Raw genomic sequence first — 18,864 nt, forward strand, 5'->3', positions numbered from 1 at the left:
GATTGGTCATCAAACCATTGCGTAATAATGCGGTCGGTGGTAGGGCGCCCTAACCTTAAATCGGTCAGAGCGCTCCGAGATCCTGCTTTCCGATTGGTCATTAAACCATTACGTAATAATGCGGTAGGTGGTAGGGTGCCTTAACCTTAATGTGGAAAATCAGTCAGAGTGCCCAAAGATTCTGCTTTCAGATTTGTTACTTGACATCAAATGCGTCGGTGGCAGGGCGCCATAGCTTTGATGGCATGGCATTCACCCATGTACCCAGCTAAAATCTCACAACGTCTCTCACCGTCTCCCTAACCTCTGCTTTATTGCGGGATAAACAAGACTTGTTCTAGAACATTAAACAAGGCCAATATGTCTCATTGGGTGCTACATGGCGCAGGTGTTTTCACAGAACACTTTACCACCGTCCGGGAATTCATGATCTAATGTTAAATTGGACCGTCACAGCGTGTCACTGGGCACCATGTAACGGCGTCATGGCGTGCAGGTGAACTCGTGGCGACGGAGATTTGTTGATGAAACTGACGGCGCAGCTAACAAACTTGTTACGTGGACTACAAGATGCAGTGCCGGAAAAGGGTACACACTACATATGCTTGTTGTCTTCGTTATCTCAAGGGCACAATACCCGTCGTTAATACCCTTTCTTTATAAACCGTCACCACGTACGAGTGAACACGCAACGACGGCTGCAGCTGGGTGCTCGGAGCTGTGGCAGGTGTAAATGATGTCTTACATAGATACTGCTAAGCGTCGGAATTATTGGAAGTTGATAGAAATACTATGTAAAACTATGTTGGCTCCGGCAAAAACCAGATATTAAAGTTACTTCGTAACTGTAAGATTCAAGTAGCAAGTACAACCAAACACAGCCCTTCAAATTTCGCCGTCCAAGTGTGTGAATGGACACCCTTTAACGCCGAAAACGGCAAAAACTTTGCTTACGGAAAATAACCTTACCAGGAAGTGTATAGACAAAGAGATGCATGTATTTTGTTTTTATTCCTCCGTCAAATTGTTCTGTGGCTAAATTGACAATATTCATCTCTTAAAGTCTCACAATTGTAACAGCAACGTTCTGTGGTGAGTTATCCGTCATAGCGTGTGGATCAGCACATGATAACGGCAGAATATCACCAATGAAAAAGAATCTAAATATTATCTTGCAATTGCAAGATAGTGTAACTCGCAAAAAAAATTATCATTTCACTATTCAAAGGAAAGTAATGAAGGATTTTAAAACTAAAATAAGAGAAATTAAAAATACCTGCAAGAGTTCCTAAGTTCGACCGTCACAGCTTGCAGCGTGGCACAGGAGGGCGGGTCAGAACTTCAACTGGCGTGCGATGTCGACATTCTCTACAAGTACTTACCTTTTTTTTATCGAATTGCCCTGTGGCTAAATCGACAATTTTCACCTCCTCAAGTCTCACAACTGTAGCAGCAACATTTTATTAGTTCACCGTCAGTCCACAAAACTTCCGTCACAGTGTGCTGCTCAGCACGTCTTGACGTGCTGACTGGCACGTGGCGACGGCATGCGGAAAGTTCCCCCGCTTGCCTTTTATTGTGAAATACATTATTTAGAAATGAACCATTCAGCTTAGAAATATTTCTCTTCAAGCTTGTGTCCGAAAATCTTCCATGTAACGGACTCACACAAAAAAGAGAGACCGAGCGCCGCATCCAGCCTACTTCACGCCGTACCGCCGTAATGTATGTGTCGCAATAAGTGGCTACTTTCTGTCTAAGCGGCCGGCACAACATGGCGGATTTTTCGTGCCGTGCCGCTGAACTCCGCGGCCAAATTATAGGTCTTTATGCAGGTTAACTGGCAGCTTCAACGAAGAAAACCACAAGTAATACATCTGAAGATTATCACAAGCGGAAAAGTTGATAGTTTTGGTGTTGTTTCTTTATTTTCAGAACGGGTTAGTCGAACGATCTTCGCCGGATCGGCGCTCCACGTCCTGACAGGCGCTCAGTACGGGCTTGGCAAAGTCGTAAATTTCTCAAATTCTGCCCTTCATAGGAATCAAAAGATCGTAAAATATGATTAACTATATTCTACCCGAGTATAGTCAACCGTTTTAGCTTTATATCAATGTGGAGACCGTTAAAAACAGCCGTTCTGGGTGCCCCATATACATGCACCCTGCCGTCATTGCGTGTTTCCTGTGCATTTTTGACGCCGTCGAAACGTGCTGTGTGGCACGCTTACATAGCTCCAGAATGTTAACCTTATATGTGGAAATATGCCCTTATATAAAACATTGTACCAAAGTGCTATGCACAGTATATTAACTAAAGGTTTTCGCGCAGGTGCAGTACGTTCTGCCAACGTGCTTGGAGGGGTATATAAAACCCTAGCCGCTACCAGGCTTTGGGAGGTGGCTGGAAAGAGTAGAGATCGGCCAAATAGAGAGATAACATGCCAGGGGAGTTTGTGGCAAAATGTTTTTTCCCAGCAGAGAAACTCCCTTGGCATGTTATCTCTCTATTTGGCTGATTTCTACTCTTTCCTGCCGCCTCCCGAAGCCTGGTATACGCTAATAAAACCCTTCTAATGCTTATTTTCCCCATCCAAGGCCCATATAGATGTGTCCTGTGGTTGTCCACATATGTAAGCCATGTAAGTGTATCTAATGTGCAAACAATGAGCCATGGAGAACTGTCATCTCTCGAGGGAACTGTGACCTATCGTATGGCCTTCAGAAAGCTGGGTCATTTCTGTGGGATGACATTTATATACGGCTCCATTGTTACTACTGCCTTGGCCTCTATAGTAGATAACAAATCAAAGCTGCTTATCTGTATTTTGACCTTCTAAATCTGCAAGTTTGGTGAATATAAACTTAGAAATGAAAATCCATAGGTGTCAGATATTCTGACAATTTTGCATCTATATCTTGCATAGGTCTTTGTACACGTATTTTCCATTGTTTTATTAGCTTAGGCTTATGCCATGCATTGCTCTAAATAATGTTCCAAGTAAGGGTATTGTCTACTTAGGCCTTGTTGATTTGATTATATGGATGACATCCTCCGGGAGCCCCAAAACTGATGCGCGCGTGCGAATAAAAAAAAATAAAAAAAGTTTTCATTATGAAATCTACGTGGTCATGAGGGTTGAGCAAATGGCACAGAATATGGTTTGGCGAATAATCTAGTCTTCAACTTCATTTCTTTACAATTTCGTCTTTTTTCGTTTGATTTTGGCATTCTACGACATTGGTATAGTTTTTATTAATTTTTTTTGTAACTTATGGTATATGTTTGCTCATTTTGCAACTGTTTTGTACGATTTACAGTATGGTTGAAAACTTTTTTTTTTTGGAAACGGCCGAAAATTCATGCGCGCGCGGATGTCATCCATATAATCAAATCAACATGGCCTTATAACTAACTGTGTATGATTTTGTATATGCTTCATATGTGCAGAATTTTAACCATTTGATTTCTGGTATGTGTGAAAAATCTTAACACACATTGCTCCAAATGCAGGCTCCCAAATGGTATCGTTTTGAAACATATTGTTTTTAGTATAAGGCATCCTAACACTCCTTGCTATATGTATGTAAGGTTTTATTATACATTGTTCTACATATGTAAGATTTAACCACACATTACACATTGCACATTGTTTCTTGCTTGTAATAAACCACTCATTGCCCAATGCATGCACCTTTGCTACACACACACATTATGCCACATGTATAAGAATGTGCAGTTTATACTGACACATGACTAAAAACCAGGGGTGATCATTTCACCATACATTGTTCAGAGAATGCATTATAGCTACTCCTGTTGCATTGTTGTAAGGCCTAGGGAAAAAATCTTGTGTTTCCTGTTGTGTTTTCAGTCCTGAAAAAATTAGAGTATTTTTTCCTTCTTTTTTTTTCCTTTAAGTTGGCAACCTCTATATGTAGCTACTGATCCAACTTATACATTTATATACAGTTTAACAAAGTAAATCTTGTACGAGGACACTTACATTGTATATTTTCGGAATCAATTTTTGGAAAACTAATTGTACAATGTTTCTTCACTCAGGTGTCAGATCATGGAGCTAGAAAGGGTTGATCAGCTCGAAAAATAATTTATGTCCCTTGGAGGGATCCACATAAAAAAATTGTTAGGCAGGGTCAGCAGCTTTTTCTAGGGTCGGTCGGGAAACAGGAAGCACAATATTTTTTTCATCGGCCTCAGAGAGTGCATTATAGCAGCTGCTCCTGTTGCCTTGCTGTAACATTACTTCATATTCGCCATGATTCACGAGAGAAACTGAGAGATTTCGCTGCGTACACACGACAAGGCCGTAACTCAGTTTTGCCAAAACTCGAGGTAAAACGCCGTCCATAATTGGATGAAGTCAGCTCCGGAAGATTATCCATTCGTCAGACTTGAATAACAAGGAGAAATAGACACACTGTTCATACCGTCCCCTGGTAATGTTATCATGTCTCAGGAGTTTTCATGTTATTGAATTAAAGCTTCGCTTGATCGTATTTGCTTGGAGTGAGAAATGGAGAAGGCAGTGGTGAGGTGAATAGCAAATTCATCAAAATGAGATTATGAATTTATTACTGCTTTTCATGGCCTGAAAGACATTTTATCTTGCTATAACAATGGTTTATGAGCTGTTATTATGGTTTGAAATCTTGGACATATTGAGTCAATTCTATGACTAATATTTATCTTTTGAATCCTCATTTTAGTCTTAGTGTTAGAAAGAGCAAAGGGAATATAGGTCTGGAATGACCAGCATACAATTAGCAATTTTATTATTATTATTAGCACAATTATATAATGATATTTGCATTTACTTTCTTTTCAAACTATTTCCAGATTATGAGGCATTGATATGATTTTTTCAACACAACCAAGATAATATACTTGTCTAGTTCAACATTAAGCCATCCTAGTGCTCGTACAATATTTACAAAAAGTAAGCCTCAGAGTCTACATGTACATATATAATATTTCTTACCTTTCTTTAGTCCTTTCATACCGTATCTCAGCAACTAGTTTGATGAATTGGTTCTTTGACTGCATTCATTTTCTCCTTAAGTGTAAGATTTATCAAAGATTTGTGTGCAATTTTTACACAAAGAAGGTTTCAATTTGATTTCTAGGAGGATATAAGAGGAGAGACACACTGAGATAAAATGGGAATACTGCATCTAAAGCTCACACACAAGTTTTTTTATCATTTTTCATCCTAGATAGTATATAAATTGAAGGTTAAAAGAAACAATTTTTCATCAACACATTCAATACAGAAAAGGTGGGTTAAGAAGGATCTGAAAAAGAAGGACCATCGCAGTTCTAGTAATACATGGTTTATATGTAAGCACAGTCTTCAAAGCGATAGATTTCCCCTTAGCTTGTGTGATATTTGTGGCTTTATACTCCTCGCCATGCTGTGTGTATAAGACTTTAAGTAAGGCCCCATGTGCACAGAGACTTAGATTCAATTTGCAAAGCTTAACGTTTGAAGGTCGTCCGAGATGTGTCTTACTGGATTAGACAGCTCTATATAAACGTTGCAGCAATTGTAGCACTACTTATGTACATGGCTTATATATAAGGGTATGTCATCAGGATGCCCAAGAAATAGCAGTGGAAGAAATACTTTTTTTCAGTGTTCTGCTATTATTACTGCAAAATGTCAACATTTTGTTCTGCAATTTGGAAACACTTTCTGCAAATATACACTAAAAGTCCAGGTCTAAACGCACGGCATAACGTTATACACAATTGCATGTTGGCAAACATTTTATATGCAATTTGAAAAATACATGCAAAAATAGTTGACGTGTACAATATATGTTATACAGTCAGTAGTAAACACAAAAGCTCTTAAATGCTATTGAACCCCTAGCATGATTTGGCAAAATTGCAGATTGCTAATTTTTCTTCTGCAATATTGAAAATGTCTCTGCAAAATGCAGACTGCAGATGGGCATTTCTAACACTGAATAGTCTCCATTAGAAGCTCATCTTTGGAGAAACCTTAGAAAAGTAGTAAATAATAAAATAAACTAAACCAGATTAAAAATGGTGTTTTGCATGATGGTAAATCTTTCATGGAAAGAAACAACATGATAACTCTTGAAAAACTGAAAGTAACAGCCCAAGATTGCCAGGAATTTTAGGATACTGAGAAGCAAGCAAAAAGACCATATATCACTCAAATTATTGTCGAAACCAATAATAAGTACAAGTAATAAAGGCATAAGAACTTAAGTTGTGCCTTCAAAGCATGTTGTTTGTTGTTTCTTTTGATGCAATACTGTCACTTTTCACATTTTCACGGTGCTCTTTATTTCAAGTTCCCAGTTTTCATGGTGACCTTTCAGCACCAATTCGTCATAACGAGAACATAATCATTTTACATTCATCTTTCATAACACAAAACTAAATCAAATACATTAAACAAATTATAGTACATCAAAGTCTAGGCATGATATATGAAATTTTTCAAAAAGTACTAGTAAGAGGAATGACTCCCCCGTGTAGGTAATGGACTGTTCCAATCCCAAGCTTATGTATATGTTGCAGCCAGCTTGCGCTATCCCCTGAGGGGGGTGTTTGTCAGATCCAGGCCTGATCTTTACAAATTGAAGTTGTTGATCCAGTTAAGTCTGTATCCAGGTGAATCAGGGGTCAGGAAAACATAGTTAATATTGCGGATTAGCAGGCAGAAGTTTTGAAATTCATTGGTTTGTGGTAATGTTATATCAACGCATGGTAGAAATACTTTTTTTGCAGTGTTGTGCAATATTGCAGAATGTCAGAATTTTGATTTGATTTTATTTGTTGAAATTGCAACAGTGCAATACACGCGGAACAGAGGCAGCTGTTGCTGGTGTTGTGTCCCGCACATAGAAACGAATACTGGACAGACAATACTCATTTTCACTTGAGTCTAGTGGGGAAAGTCATGTAAAGTGCCTTAATCTTTAAAGGGCACAAGATCGGTGGCATGTGAGGACTCTTGATTCCGAGTCGCGCACAGAATTTTGTTCTGCAATTTGGAAATACTTTCTGCAAATACTCACTCAAAAGTCTGGATCTAAACTCATATTTAAACACAAACATAGTCTTAAAATAGTTAAATAAGGTGTTCTGCCAATAAAGTGCTATATAATATACAGTGCAGGTTAACCAAATGCACTACTGAAGTGCTACTTTTCAGCAGGTTACAATTATTACATACATTACACAACTAACTGTAACACTTAACATTTATGTTCAACACTACATTTGCAATCATTGTTATGATAGCAACTCCATCCATTCTTAATGCTAAGTATGAATTGTTTTGCATGACTGTATATTTGCATTAGCATGCAATTAATGCAGAAAAAATCTTATGTATTTTGCTAAATAGTCTACGAACTATCTTCAATTTCCTCAATTTGATAATCTCCTTGCATTCTACCATAAAATCAATTGAACCACTGACTTTTATTAGGCCATAGGTTGTTTGATGATAGTCTCCTCTTCTTTCCTGTCACCTGTGAAAAAAATTAACAAACTCGTGCAAATTTAGTCATTAGATTAAGTAAAAAGAGAGCACAAATATCATAAGATGAAAAGAAATTCTGACCTGTGAGAATTTCAACCTCTTTTATATTTTTAGTACTAAATTTTTCAACATCAAATCTAAATGATATATAACGTCTGTGTCCATAATATCACCATAGTCCATAATATCGCCACCTTGGGAAAAAGTGTGCTTAAAGATATTTTTCCTGCAACATACCCTAGGTATGTACACTTGATGTGTGCAGGAGTGCATACCAAAAGTATGTTGCAGGAAAAATATCTTAAAGCACACTGTTTCTCAAGGTGGCGATATTATGGACCCTGGTGATATCATGGACACGGATGTTAAACATTAGTCATACCTGTCTGTTCCTGAGAAGGTCCGTTGTCCATGGATGGTTCTTCGTACAACCCCGAATGTCCACTAGGTTGTCCATCTGCTGAGTTGTACAGGACCTGAGATATGCTGCACTTTTCTGCACCAGCATTCTGTGAGCCACCCCATACAGAGCCCCACTGATGACACTTGTTGTATCCTCTCCCTTGCCCATTCCATACAGATGCTTGTCATCTTTTACAAGTGCTTTTACGCCACCATCCTCATATTTTGGGTCGAATTCAGCATCTGTTGGCAGCAACTGGCTTTCTGATTGGGTGAATGCTTGCTTGACTATAGTGTCATCTTGTTCAGTGGCATTTTGGCTTTTAGTGCCGTTGTCATCTTGTGTTTGTGGATTGTTTTTGTCCACTTTCTTACGCCAATAGTTTGGCTCTGTGTTAGGTCGTTTTGGCCATGATTGGGTTAGTGGTTGTTTGATGATAGTTTCATCTTGCTCAGTGGCATTTTCATCTCTTTCTTGTGCATTTTCTTTATTTACTTCATTTATCACATTCTTGTGTATCGGTTCTGTGTTAGCTCTTGTTGGGCACAATTCTGCTAGTGGCTTTTTGGCGATAGTTTCGTCTTGGTCAGTGGCATTTTCGCATGTACTGTTTTCATCTTGATCTTGCTGATTGTTGTCTTCCACTTCTTTATTACAGTAGCGTGGCTCTGTGTTGGCTGGTGCTGCTCGGGTAACAGTAGTTTCTTGTTGGTTTGGGGTTGCTTCCAGAGCTGCCGCTGTGTTATGTTTGGCAGTTTTCGGAGGGTAGAGGTAGGCTACTGCATACGGCTGGATGCTGGAGTTGTCATCTTGCTCTGAGTCATAGGTGATGGCATATGGCTGGATGCTGCTGGGGTTGTCATCTTGCTCTGTGTAGGTGACTGCATATGGCTGAAGTTGTTTGCCTGGGTCATCATCATGGGTTATTTCACGTGGGTGCAGTTCTTGCTGTGGGTCTTCGTGGGTTGTTTCTTCTGGGTTATGCTCTTGCCTTTGGTCTTCCTTGTGTGAATCTTCATGGTGGATCACTGCCAGGACTTCAAACTTGTCATTCTCCTCCTTCTCCATTTGAATGCTAGCGTTGGCCTCTGATTGGTCAGAACTAGTGGTTGCTTGATTGCTATTGGCTACTGAGTCTCTGTCGGTTGCTTGCAAGTCTGCCGAGTCAGCGTAGACCACAGCATACGGCTGTACAGTTTCATCATCTGGTTCATCTTCATTCTCCCCATCAGTGGGTATGTTGAAAATGGCCAAGGCCAGGCAAAGGCAGTTGTGGTAGGAGGCGAGGATGATTACTGCTAATATCACTAGGATTATGGGCAGGAGAATGGCAAGAATCAGAGCAATAAGATTGCTCCCGGTATCATCCAAGTTGATGATGGCATCTCCTCCAGCAAGGTTGACATAGTACAGCTCTGTAGTATGGTTGGGGGCAGGCATGCTGCTTGTGTGTGTGTAGTTTTCTGTTGGCATGGTCTTGTTGTATGGTTTGTTGCTTGCATGCAACATCGTGTCGGTGTGATTGGGAGCAGTCAGGTTATACGGATTAAGTGTGCTGATGCTTTCGGGACTTTCTGAGCTTGTTCTTGGCACATTGCCTCCGATGAAGACTTTGTCCCATTTTGGCCAGTTTGGTTCAGTCTGAGTGTCATCTGTACATGTCTTGAGCATCGTGAGGGGAGTTCCTTTGCGGTTATCAGGTGATGCACACCTCAGTGACCAGCGATTCACGATCAGGTCCAGTTTTTCAAGGTTGCAGATAAACCATGTTAGGTTCCTGTCACAGTTCAGCTTGTTGTCTGCCAACAGTAGAGCCTTAAAGGGCTGATTCTGAGTCAGACGTAAGATTTGGTCATCAATTGTAGTGATTTCATTATTGTTTAAGATTGCAGACCTCAACGTTTTAGGCTGCAGTAGCGCATCAACAGGCACAGAATGGAGTTTGTTGTCATGCAAGCAAAGATACTGAAGAGCAGACAAGCCTCGAAATGCATGCTTGGATAGGACTACAATTTGATTCTTTCGGAGGTCCAAATTTTTCAGTTGCTCAAGCCCAAGGAAGGCGCTGTCCTCTGTGAAAGAAATTGCATGAATAATCATTTAAAAATGATGACATGTGCAGACAATTCAAAACACAGTCATCAGAAAGTAAACGTTTGTACAATCTAGGTCAGAAATGCTCTAGAGTAGTGTAGACTCTTTAAATTGTTAAAATACAAATATTTCACCTGTGTGTGGATAGTGTTAAGCACCAAGGACAGGCATGTTCACTTGTGTGTGGATGGTGTTCAGCACCAAGGACAGACATGTTCACCTGTGTGTGGATGGTGTTCAGCACCAAGGACAGGCATGTTCACCCGTGTGGGGATAGTGTTCAGTACCAAGGACAGGCATGTTCTTCTGTGTGTGGATGGTGTTCAGCACCAAGGACAGGCATGTTCACCCGTATGGGCATAGTGTTCAGCACCAAGGACAGGCATGTTTACCTGTGTGTGGGTAGTGTTCAGCACCAAGGACAGGCATGTTTTTTCTGTGTGGATGGTGTTTGATGCACAGTTTAGGTGTAGAAGAATAGGCTTGCAGTGAGAAATAGAAAAAAAACTACAGATCAAGATTGCCTAAAAGTGTCTGAAGATTCCTTTGACATACCTAGACTTGCGATGAGATTGTCTGCAACAGCGAGGTTTCGCACGAATGGGAGTCCCTTGAAGGCGCCCGGTTGTATCTTAGAAATGTTGGACCTTTCGATTTTCAGCAAGGAAATTCTTGACGTGTTTTTGAAAGACCGTTCCAGAAGTACAGAAGAGCGGAGATGCCTGATGGCGACTGATTGAGTCCTTTTGTCAAAGTTGGCAGGTATGGCGTCAAGGCACGCGGGAAAGCTGTATTTTCCCTCGTACCCCACCCAACTGCATGGTGACCCCTTCGCGTTTTCGTCCGGACAGAAACAGCGAATTCCTGGCCACAGGGGAACTCCGAACATCTCTGTACGGCAGCCTTCTGGGCACCGCGGTGTTACCGCAAGTACGAAAAGTAGCTGGCTAGAAAGGAAAAGAAAGAGAACCAAGGCAACTGCCTGCCTCTGTAACATCGTGATAACCGAGTGTCCTTGGATTCCGGCTGCTGTCATTTTATATGTCTTCAATACATGCATAATTTCAACAGGTCAGTACTTGAATATACATAGTTTACTACTTGTATTAGTCTGACCCAGTTGCCAAGGGGTATTTTTCATTATCAGTATTTTTTTATATTTTTTTAGACCTCAATTAGTATGTCCTTGACGTGACACGTGTCACACAAACAAAATCTCTGTATGCTAAGGTAAAAATAATGTGAGGCAAGCAAAAGAAAAGAAAAAAGAAACAGCTATCCTGTTTTAAAAGATAAAAGAGACTTCCTGCCTCAAGTGACACATACGGAGACGCCTGTCTCAGTTTTCAATAGCCCTAGGCCACACAGTTGTACAATCACTACAGCAGGGGGCTGGTCCACTGGAAGTGGTGTGTGTTTAATAGTCCAAATGCTGAGTGCTAAGCAGGGAAAGCAGTATGTACCATATTTAAAGTCTTTGGTATCACTCGGCCGGGGATCGAACTCACGACCTACTGAATGCAAGGTAAGCATTCTACCCACTTGGCCAGTGCAAACATGGCACCGCAGAAGCATCAAATATGCCAGGCTTGTTTATTCTTCAAACAATAAATTTTCAAATTATATTTGGATTCATTTTTACATATTTTATAGAAAGTATCATCATTTTCTAGAATGTTTTGCCTCCAGATGTGTTGTTAACAATTGGTAGAGCCGGTACGTAATGTGGAACTGAATAGCTAAGTATGACAATACGGGCATAACATTACTCGTTTTTAGATATTTTACAGCAAATATTATGATAATAATGGTTTCCTCCAGTCATTTTTTGTCTCCTAGCCTGACCCTTTCCTCCATGTGTGTTGTTAACAATTGGGAGGGCCGGCAGTGTGGAACTGAATAGCTAAGTACGACAATATGGGCATAATGTTACTCATTTTATTTTAAACATTTTACAGAAAGTATCATCATGATGATGGTTTCCTCCATTCATATTTTGTCTCCCAAGCCTAACCCTTTCCCCCATATGTGTTGTTAACCATTGGTAGGGCCGGCAGTGTGGAACTGAATAGCTAAGTACAACAATATGGACATAACATTACTCGTTTTTAGATATTTTACAGAAAGTATCATGATGATGATGATGATGGTTTAGCCCATACATTGTCTCCCTTGTCTTTCTTCCATATGTGTTGTTAACAATTGGTAGGGCCGGTTAAGTGTGGAACTGAATAGCTAAGTACAACAATACGGAGTTCAACAAAACGTTTCTCATTTTTAGATATTTTATTTAGAAAGTATCGTGATGATGATTCCTCCATTCATTTTTGTCTCCCTACATTCATTTTTTGTCCCCCTTTCCTCTATATGTGTTGTTAACAATTGGTAGGGCCAGTAGTGTTGAACTGAATAGCTAAGTACAGTGTACGACAATTCAGGCATAATGTTACTCATTTTTAGATATTTTACATAAAGTATCATCATGATGATGGTTTCCTCCATTCATATTTTGTCTCCCTAGCCTGACCCTTCCCTCCACATGTGTTGTTAACAATTGGAAGGGCCGGCAGTGTGGAACTGAATAGCTAAGTACGACAATACGGGCATGAGTGATGACAGAGCGGGCCCTGTGGGACACCAGATCAAAGCACGCGGCGGTCTATTCAAGGGGCGAAACAATGCCTGCGATAAATCAGCTGTCTGGTAGGGAGGGCTGACCCGGGAGGCTCTGAAGGGGTTTAGAGGAATAACAGAAAATGCTTTACGGTGGAAAGCAAGTTTGAACTGTTAATTCCCAACATAAGAATTGGATTTATCCAAATTTTACACAAAAGAAATGCCAAAAAACGGTTACTCAAGCAACTGGACATGATTTTGGAAACAGTCAGATGTTTCAGGTAGCATCCACTGACCTTTCGTAAGTGACACTAGAGAACTTGTGCAGAAATGCAGGTTTATAAGCAAGAAATATTGATTGATATGCAAATAAGCTAAGACAATTATTTTGAAGTCCAAAAAGAAATGACAAGTTAAGACCTGAGGATGATGCAAATTAGTCAAAAGCTCTGAAGGAGCTCAGAAGTTTTATTCTGAAGCAAGTTGGGATCGTGTGACGCAAAGGAAATTAAAGCATTCGGCTCAGAACCAAGAGATCCTGGGTTCGAATCCTCCCAAGTCATCGACCTTGTGCCCTTGGGAAAGGCCCTTAACACAACTTTTCTCACTTAACTCAGGTGTAAATGTGTTGTTAACCAACAGGGAGAAAGTTAAGTAGACTATAGGAACTCCATGCAGTTGTCCAAAAAGACACGGTCAAACTTTCTCCTAAAGTTGGGAGTGAGTAAGGAGACTCTTTCTACACGACCAAGTCTTTTACTCAGCCAACATTTCGGTGACTGTCTGTCACCTTCCTCAGGGCAATTCTGACTGGTTCACATTGTACTGCAGCACAGGTGTCGCTGCTACATGTATAAATTGATACATACAACTTTTCGGATAAAGTTGAGAGTGTTTCATGTCAAAGTTAACTAACTCTAAGCTGCTTTAAAACCCCAGCCCCTCAAGCTATATAGCCTGGTGACATGTCTATGAACAGCTGCCTTGCAGACAGGTAATTGTGGAGTATTTCCAGTCCTGCCCTGCCCCGGGGCAAGTCTGTTCATTACACGAGTAGTGAACCCACCATTACCTGGTTACTCGCCATTCTCCACGAGCGAATTTCAGCAGAAAATTGGTTTGTTAATCGTGGAACAAGCTGGATGTCTCTCACAGTCTGTGTCTGTTGAAGCTGTATTACCTTCAAGTACGTGGATAGCAAGTAGTTTGTTATATGGACAGGTGCAAGGCATTAGTGGGCTCATGTGGCGCAACGACAGAGTGCTCGACTCCGAACCAAGAGGTCCAGGGTTCGAGTCCTGACATGCCACCGATCTTGTGCCCTTGGGAAAGGCACTTTACACAACTTTCCTCACTTCAATCAAGTGAAAATGAGTATTATCTGTCCTATATTTGTTTCTAGTGTGGGACACAACACCAGCAACAGCTGCCTGTGTCGCACGTGTATTGCACTGTTACAATTTCAAGAAATCAAATCAAATCAAAGGCACCCAGGCCAATGCCCTATCTGTGCATCGGTACAGGAAATATTCTGAATAGGGCAATCTGATATTGACATAATATATACTGCCCCTTATTATCACATTTGCACCATTATTTCATACTTTTGGCATTTATCTGATTATGATAGACAAATTTGTTGCCAAATGGGTGCCTTAGTACACTGAAGGTAAATCATCTTTGTTGGTTCTATTACTTCTATATAATTATATAATGATATTACTATACTTCATACCTTTATACATGTACATACTCAATACGTGTACTTCAAATAATCGAATATAATTTGTTCTGCCTTGTAATTTGGTTTTATTCAGTTCTGTTAATCAAATTAATACAAGGTATGGATGCAGAAGCATCTTAGAATTAGGTGAGGACAAAAAATGTTCAAAGTCTTGAATACTTGTTACAAATAAAAAGAATCTTTCTATTTCATGATTGTTCACAAATACAATAGTCAATACAAATCCATTATTTGTATTATAAGGAGATCAAGAATTGACTAAGGTTAATCATTATTTCAAGCTGCTTAAGTTTTCTAGACAAAAAGTTTTTTTCTGACAGATTTCACAACTGATAAGTCATACTCCATCAATCACCATATCCTCCACTTCTTTGATTAGGCCATACCAAGTAAATTTTATGGATGACGTCCTTTGGAGACCCTATATCTAATGCGAGAGGGCGAAAAAAAAACAAGAAGGGCCCTAAAAAACAAGATGCCTAGATTAGAAATATACTAAGAGACGACACAAATGTTAGGACACAAATTGAATGAGGTGACACAGATTAACAAGCAAGAAGTCTTTTATTTATCATCAAAACAGCAATAAATCAGGTGGAACAGCAGTTGTCGTCCTGTCCTGTTTCTTTCACATTTTTGCAGGCCTGCAGAAACAAAGCATGTGCTCTTTACCCATTTCGCGTTACGAGTTTCACGTCAATCTAACAATTTGCGGCACTGTCATGACTCTTTGGTCATAGTTACAGGAAGCGGAATTTCTTGTTTTTTTTCTAGGAACAGGCCAAAATTAATGTGCGCGAGGACGTCATCCATAAAATTTACTTGGTGTGGCCTTAAAGGGAAGAAGAATTACTGACTTCTGACAGTCAATTAGTCAGCGGTTTGCTTTTATCTTGTTTCTACAAAAGAATTGAACAGTTGTTAGAACCCCCAAATGTACTTCCGGTATCACACTGTGACATATTCACTAAGAGACTGAGCTGCTTAAAACATGCCGCCATGGACCACTAGGATGTCTTTTCCCTGTTGTTAATGTCTCCATGGTAACACAATTCTGCTGGATCTCCATTCAACAGCCTCCAGTTTAATTCCGGACTTCCAGTTTAATTCCGGACTGGCCTCCCATATCTCAGCCACCTTACACCCTGATGGGCTAAAATTGCAAACTATAGGTAAAAATGATGTAAGAAATACGTAGCCACCATCAATTGCCCCCTGGGGATTAATCTAAATTTGCAACATTATGCATAATTATGCATAATTATGCATAATTATGCATAAGGGTTTGAAGGTTATGCATAATTATGCATAATGGTCAAGAGTTATGCATAATGCTTCAAACAGTTATGCATAATTGTTCATAAGGCTTCCAAGGGTTATGCATAATTATGCATAACTGTTCTCAGGCTTATGCATAATTATGCATAACTGTTCTCAGGCTTATGCATAATTATGCATAATAGTTGGAATTTTCCAAGTTACGCTCTGTTTACCATTGGTTTTGCTGTTATATCTGTTGTGTTGTGTTGACTGTAGTTTGTTTGTTTGTTTGTTTGTTTTAGGATCTCCATCAGTGTGAATTTCACACTACTCTTGTCCGTAGTGAATAATCAGATAAGTACTAGTATTTGGACCATCGCACACCAGGGCATGCCCCTTCTCTTTTTCAAAAGGTGTGGTTTGTTACAACACTACATGGACTCTTAGCTGGTGAGTTACACTGGCCAAAGGGTGGCCAAGGTTTAACTGGCCTTTCTTATTAGGTAGGTCAACTTCTCTGTTTGTAGACCCCGTTCACCTTCAAAAAGATGGATCCGGATTGACCACGGACCCCGATCGAAATTATTGAAATTCAGTCAATCCAGATCAGTTTTTGCAGTGTGAACACTCAAATACAGATTGATTTTCTCCCATCCCGATCCAAAAGTAATCCACCTCGAGGAGGTAGTTCAAGACACTTGCGGTGGGATCAGGCGTAACCGCGAGTGTGAACACAAAATGGATTGGCTTCCGATGCCTGGTGTGATGCAAAGTACCACAAAAATAACCGATCAGCCTATAATATCATTAGACATGGACCTTGTAAGATGCTGTGAATACATTGCCAATCAAGTATGAATAGAAAACACGCAGTTACATGTTTTCCCCCAAGTTACTAACTTTACGCTCGAAAGTTGAATGGCGAGTGGGATCACAGTCTTTTTAGTGAATGTTACAACCCGCAAAATATCAGCCTTCACGCAACGGGAGCTAAATCCTGGCCACTCAAACATGTTCACAGAGGAAATCAGTCCTATCTGGCAAAATAGATCCTAAAAGGATATAATTTGTTGAAACTGTCACAGATGGCCTAATATAAGCTACTTCTAATATTGCCCTAACGTTAAACTGTTACATCAGATGTATTCGTTTTCTTCTGTCGTTGGTCTATATTTCTGCCTAGATTCCACGTTGTATAAACTTTTTGAGTTCCTTCTTAAGCAAAATTTCTGGCGCAGTTGCAGCGGTTCTGGCGTGGTCAGGATTGATGGGCAATCTGCATTTGAAATGCGGTGACTTGAAACACAAAAAAAAAGCAATTTAACTGCAAATCTAAGTGTTAGCAACAAGGATGTAGTGTTTGCCCACACAGCTGAGCAGCATATACATATTGTATAGTCATTTTTATAATGGAGCATTGGGTTTTTCTCTGCTGCATAGAAGTTTACCCTTACAGTCATGTTACGAGAAGTTTCTAAACGGGAACAAACTATGCGGCTGCAGATGTCTTACTGAGGGACGACTGTACTGTGTGTGCAAGATGTTGGTTAGCTTGAGGAATGAATCCCCTTCAATTTATACCTCTAGATCTGGGAGGAGGTTTGAAACTTTTTACTGAGCACAATGCTACTAAAATTGGCTCTTTGCATATTGACTCTGACAAGAGTTATCCTACAGGTATGAAGTGGCACAGGGAACAATTTTCCTGCAGCCTTTTTGTAGTGCCCATTCATGCTCTCCATGTTATGAAGGACAATCTTCCCTTCCCCCTGTGCAGTGCTGAAAGCGTTTATCATCATCCAACATGGTAGTCATTTTTGAATTACATTGATTCTGGTAGTTTGGTACAAAGTTTCCAATAGTTGTCAGAGAGTAGATTCTATTTTATTCAACTGGAAGAAGTGAAAATTTCATGTGCATTGTATATGCCTCAAGAAAGGCTTCACATGTCTTAATTACACGCTGGATTAGCCAGCTAATCCTTGGGAGACCCTCACACTCACAGTGCAGTTGGGTGGACTCTGGTACATGTACAAATGTAGGCCCTCTGGTCAGGGGATAAATCATTTAGCAACACCAGAAGCCAGACACATGTTGTTTGGGGACCACCTCTATTTATTCTTAGGAGGTCTCCTGATACCTCCTTATCTAGGGCAGATGAGGCCATGACAAGCAAGCCCACAATTTTCTACCACAGTTGCTTCTTGGAGATCATGTTACAAGCCAACCCTAGCATGCTAACCAGTAGTAGGCATTTTGTTGGTCTACTAAAAAGGTTACGAAAAAATTGCAGAACTTTTGAAACTTAAAAAATCACTAGTGGATGGGTTATAGTATTGAAAACTAAACTTGTAAGTAATATTTTCATAATTTACCAAGGATATACATTTTGTAATGTCCTTCTTAAAGCATAGTCTTGATGTCAGACTGTTTCCAGTATTTTAAACACATTGTCTAGTATACAGTCAAACTTGTAAAAGTGACCACCTCTCCGTGAATAGTTTCATCAGGTTAGTAAGTCACTGAGTAGAGAGAGACTCTCTTTACACAAGTCTTTTATTCAACATTTCGGTGACTGTCTCTCACCTTCCTCAGGGCAACCGTGGACCTGTTCTCTGTGTTCTCTGTAAATGCTTTGATCTCATAACTGACCACAATTTTGTATATATGCAACTCCTTTGTTTGGCATTATAGTGATACAGTTCCCTGTAACCATGATGCATTTGGGAATGCTGTGTAGCAGCGACACCTCACACCTGTGCTGCAATGCAATGTGAAGTCCGACAATTGCCCTGAGAAGGTGACAGACGGTCACCGAAACGTCAGCTGAATAAAAGACTTGGTTGTGTAGAAAATGTCTCTTAGTCATGATCAGTGACCACCTCTATAAGCCGGCCATCTGGTCATAATGACAGCTTTTTCTCATTCCCAAATTTTACGGCATACATGTATGTTGTAAGACAACCACTTGTCCAATGCCACCACGACTGGCACTATATTTGGGGATGCACATCATGGCTCAACCTCTGCATATGACGACCATGCCATTTTCAAATGTGGCAGAAAATGTTTTTTGATGATAGCTAGCAAGAAGTCTTGATGGAAGCGGCCAGTTTGCCATTGATTAGACAGCATGGCCATCTTTGTGCAATACAAAATCAGGTACCAGCTGGGTCACTTTGGGTCAGCAGTCTAGAGTAG

The 18,864-nt window shown here is 40.2% G+C and overlaps 1 protein-coding gene across 1 annotated transcript in view; it reads left to right on the forward strand.

The window, feature by feature from the left end:
* Positions 1–18,864, forward strand: part of LOC109468777 (ephrin-B2-like) — a 154,301-nt gene that overhangs the window by 102,351 nt on the left and 33,086 nt on the right. The gene's annotated exons all lie outside the window — the stretch shown is intronic.

Source organism: Branchiostoma belcheri, unplaced genomic scaffold (genome assembly GCF_001625305.1).
Source record: "Branchiostoma belcheri isolate BF01 breed outbred unplaced genomic scaffold, Haploidv18h27 scaffold2, whole genome shotgun sequence".
NCBI lineage: Eukaryota > Metazoa > Chordata > Leptocardii > Amphioxiformes > Branchiostomatidae > Branchiostoma > Branchiostoma belcheri.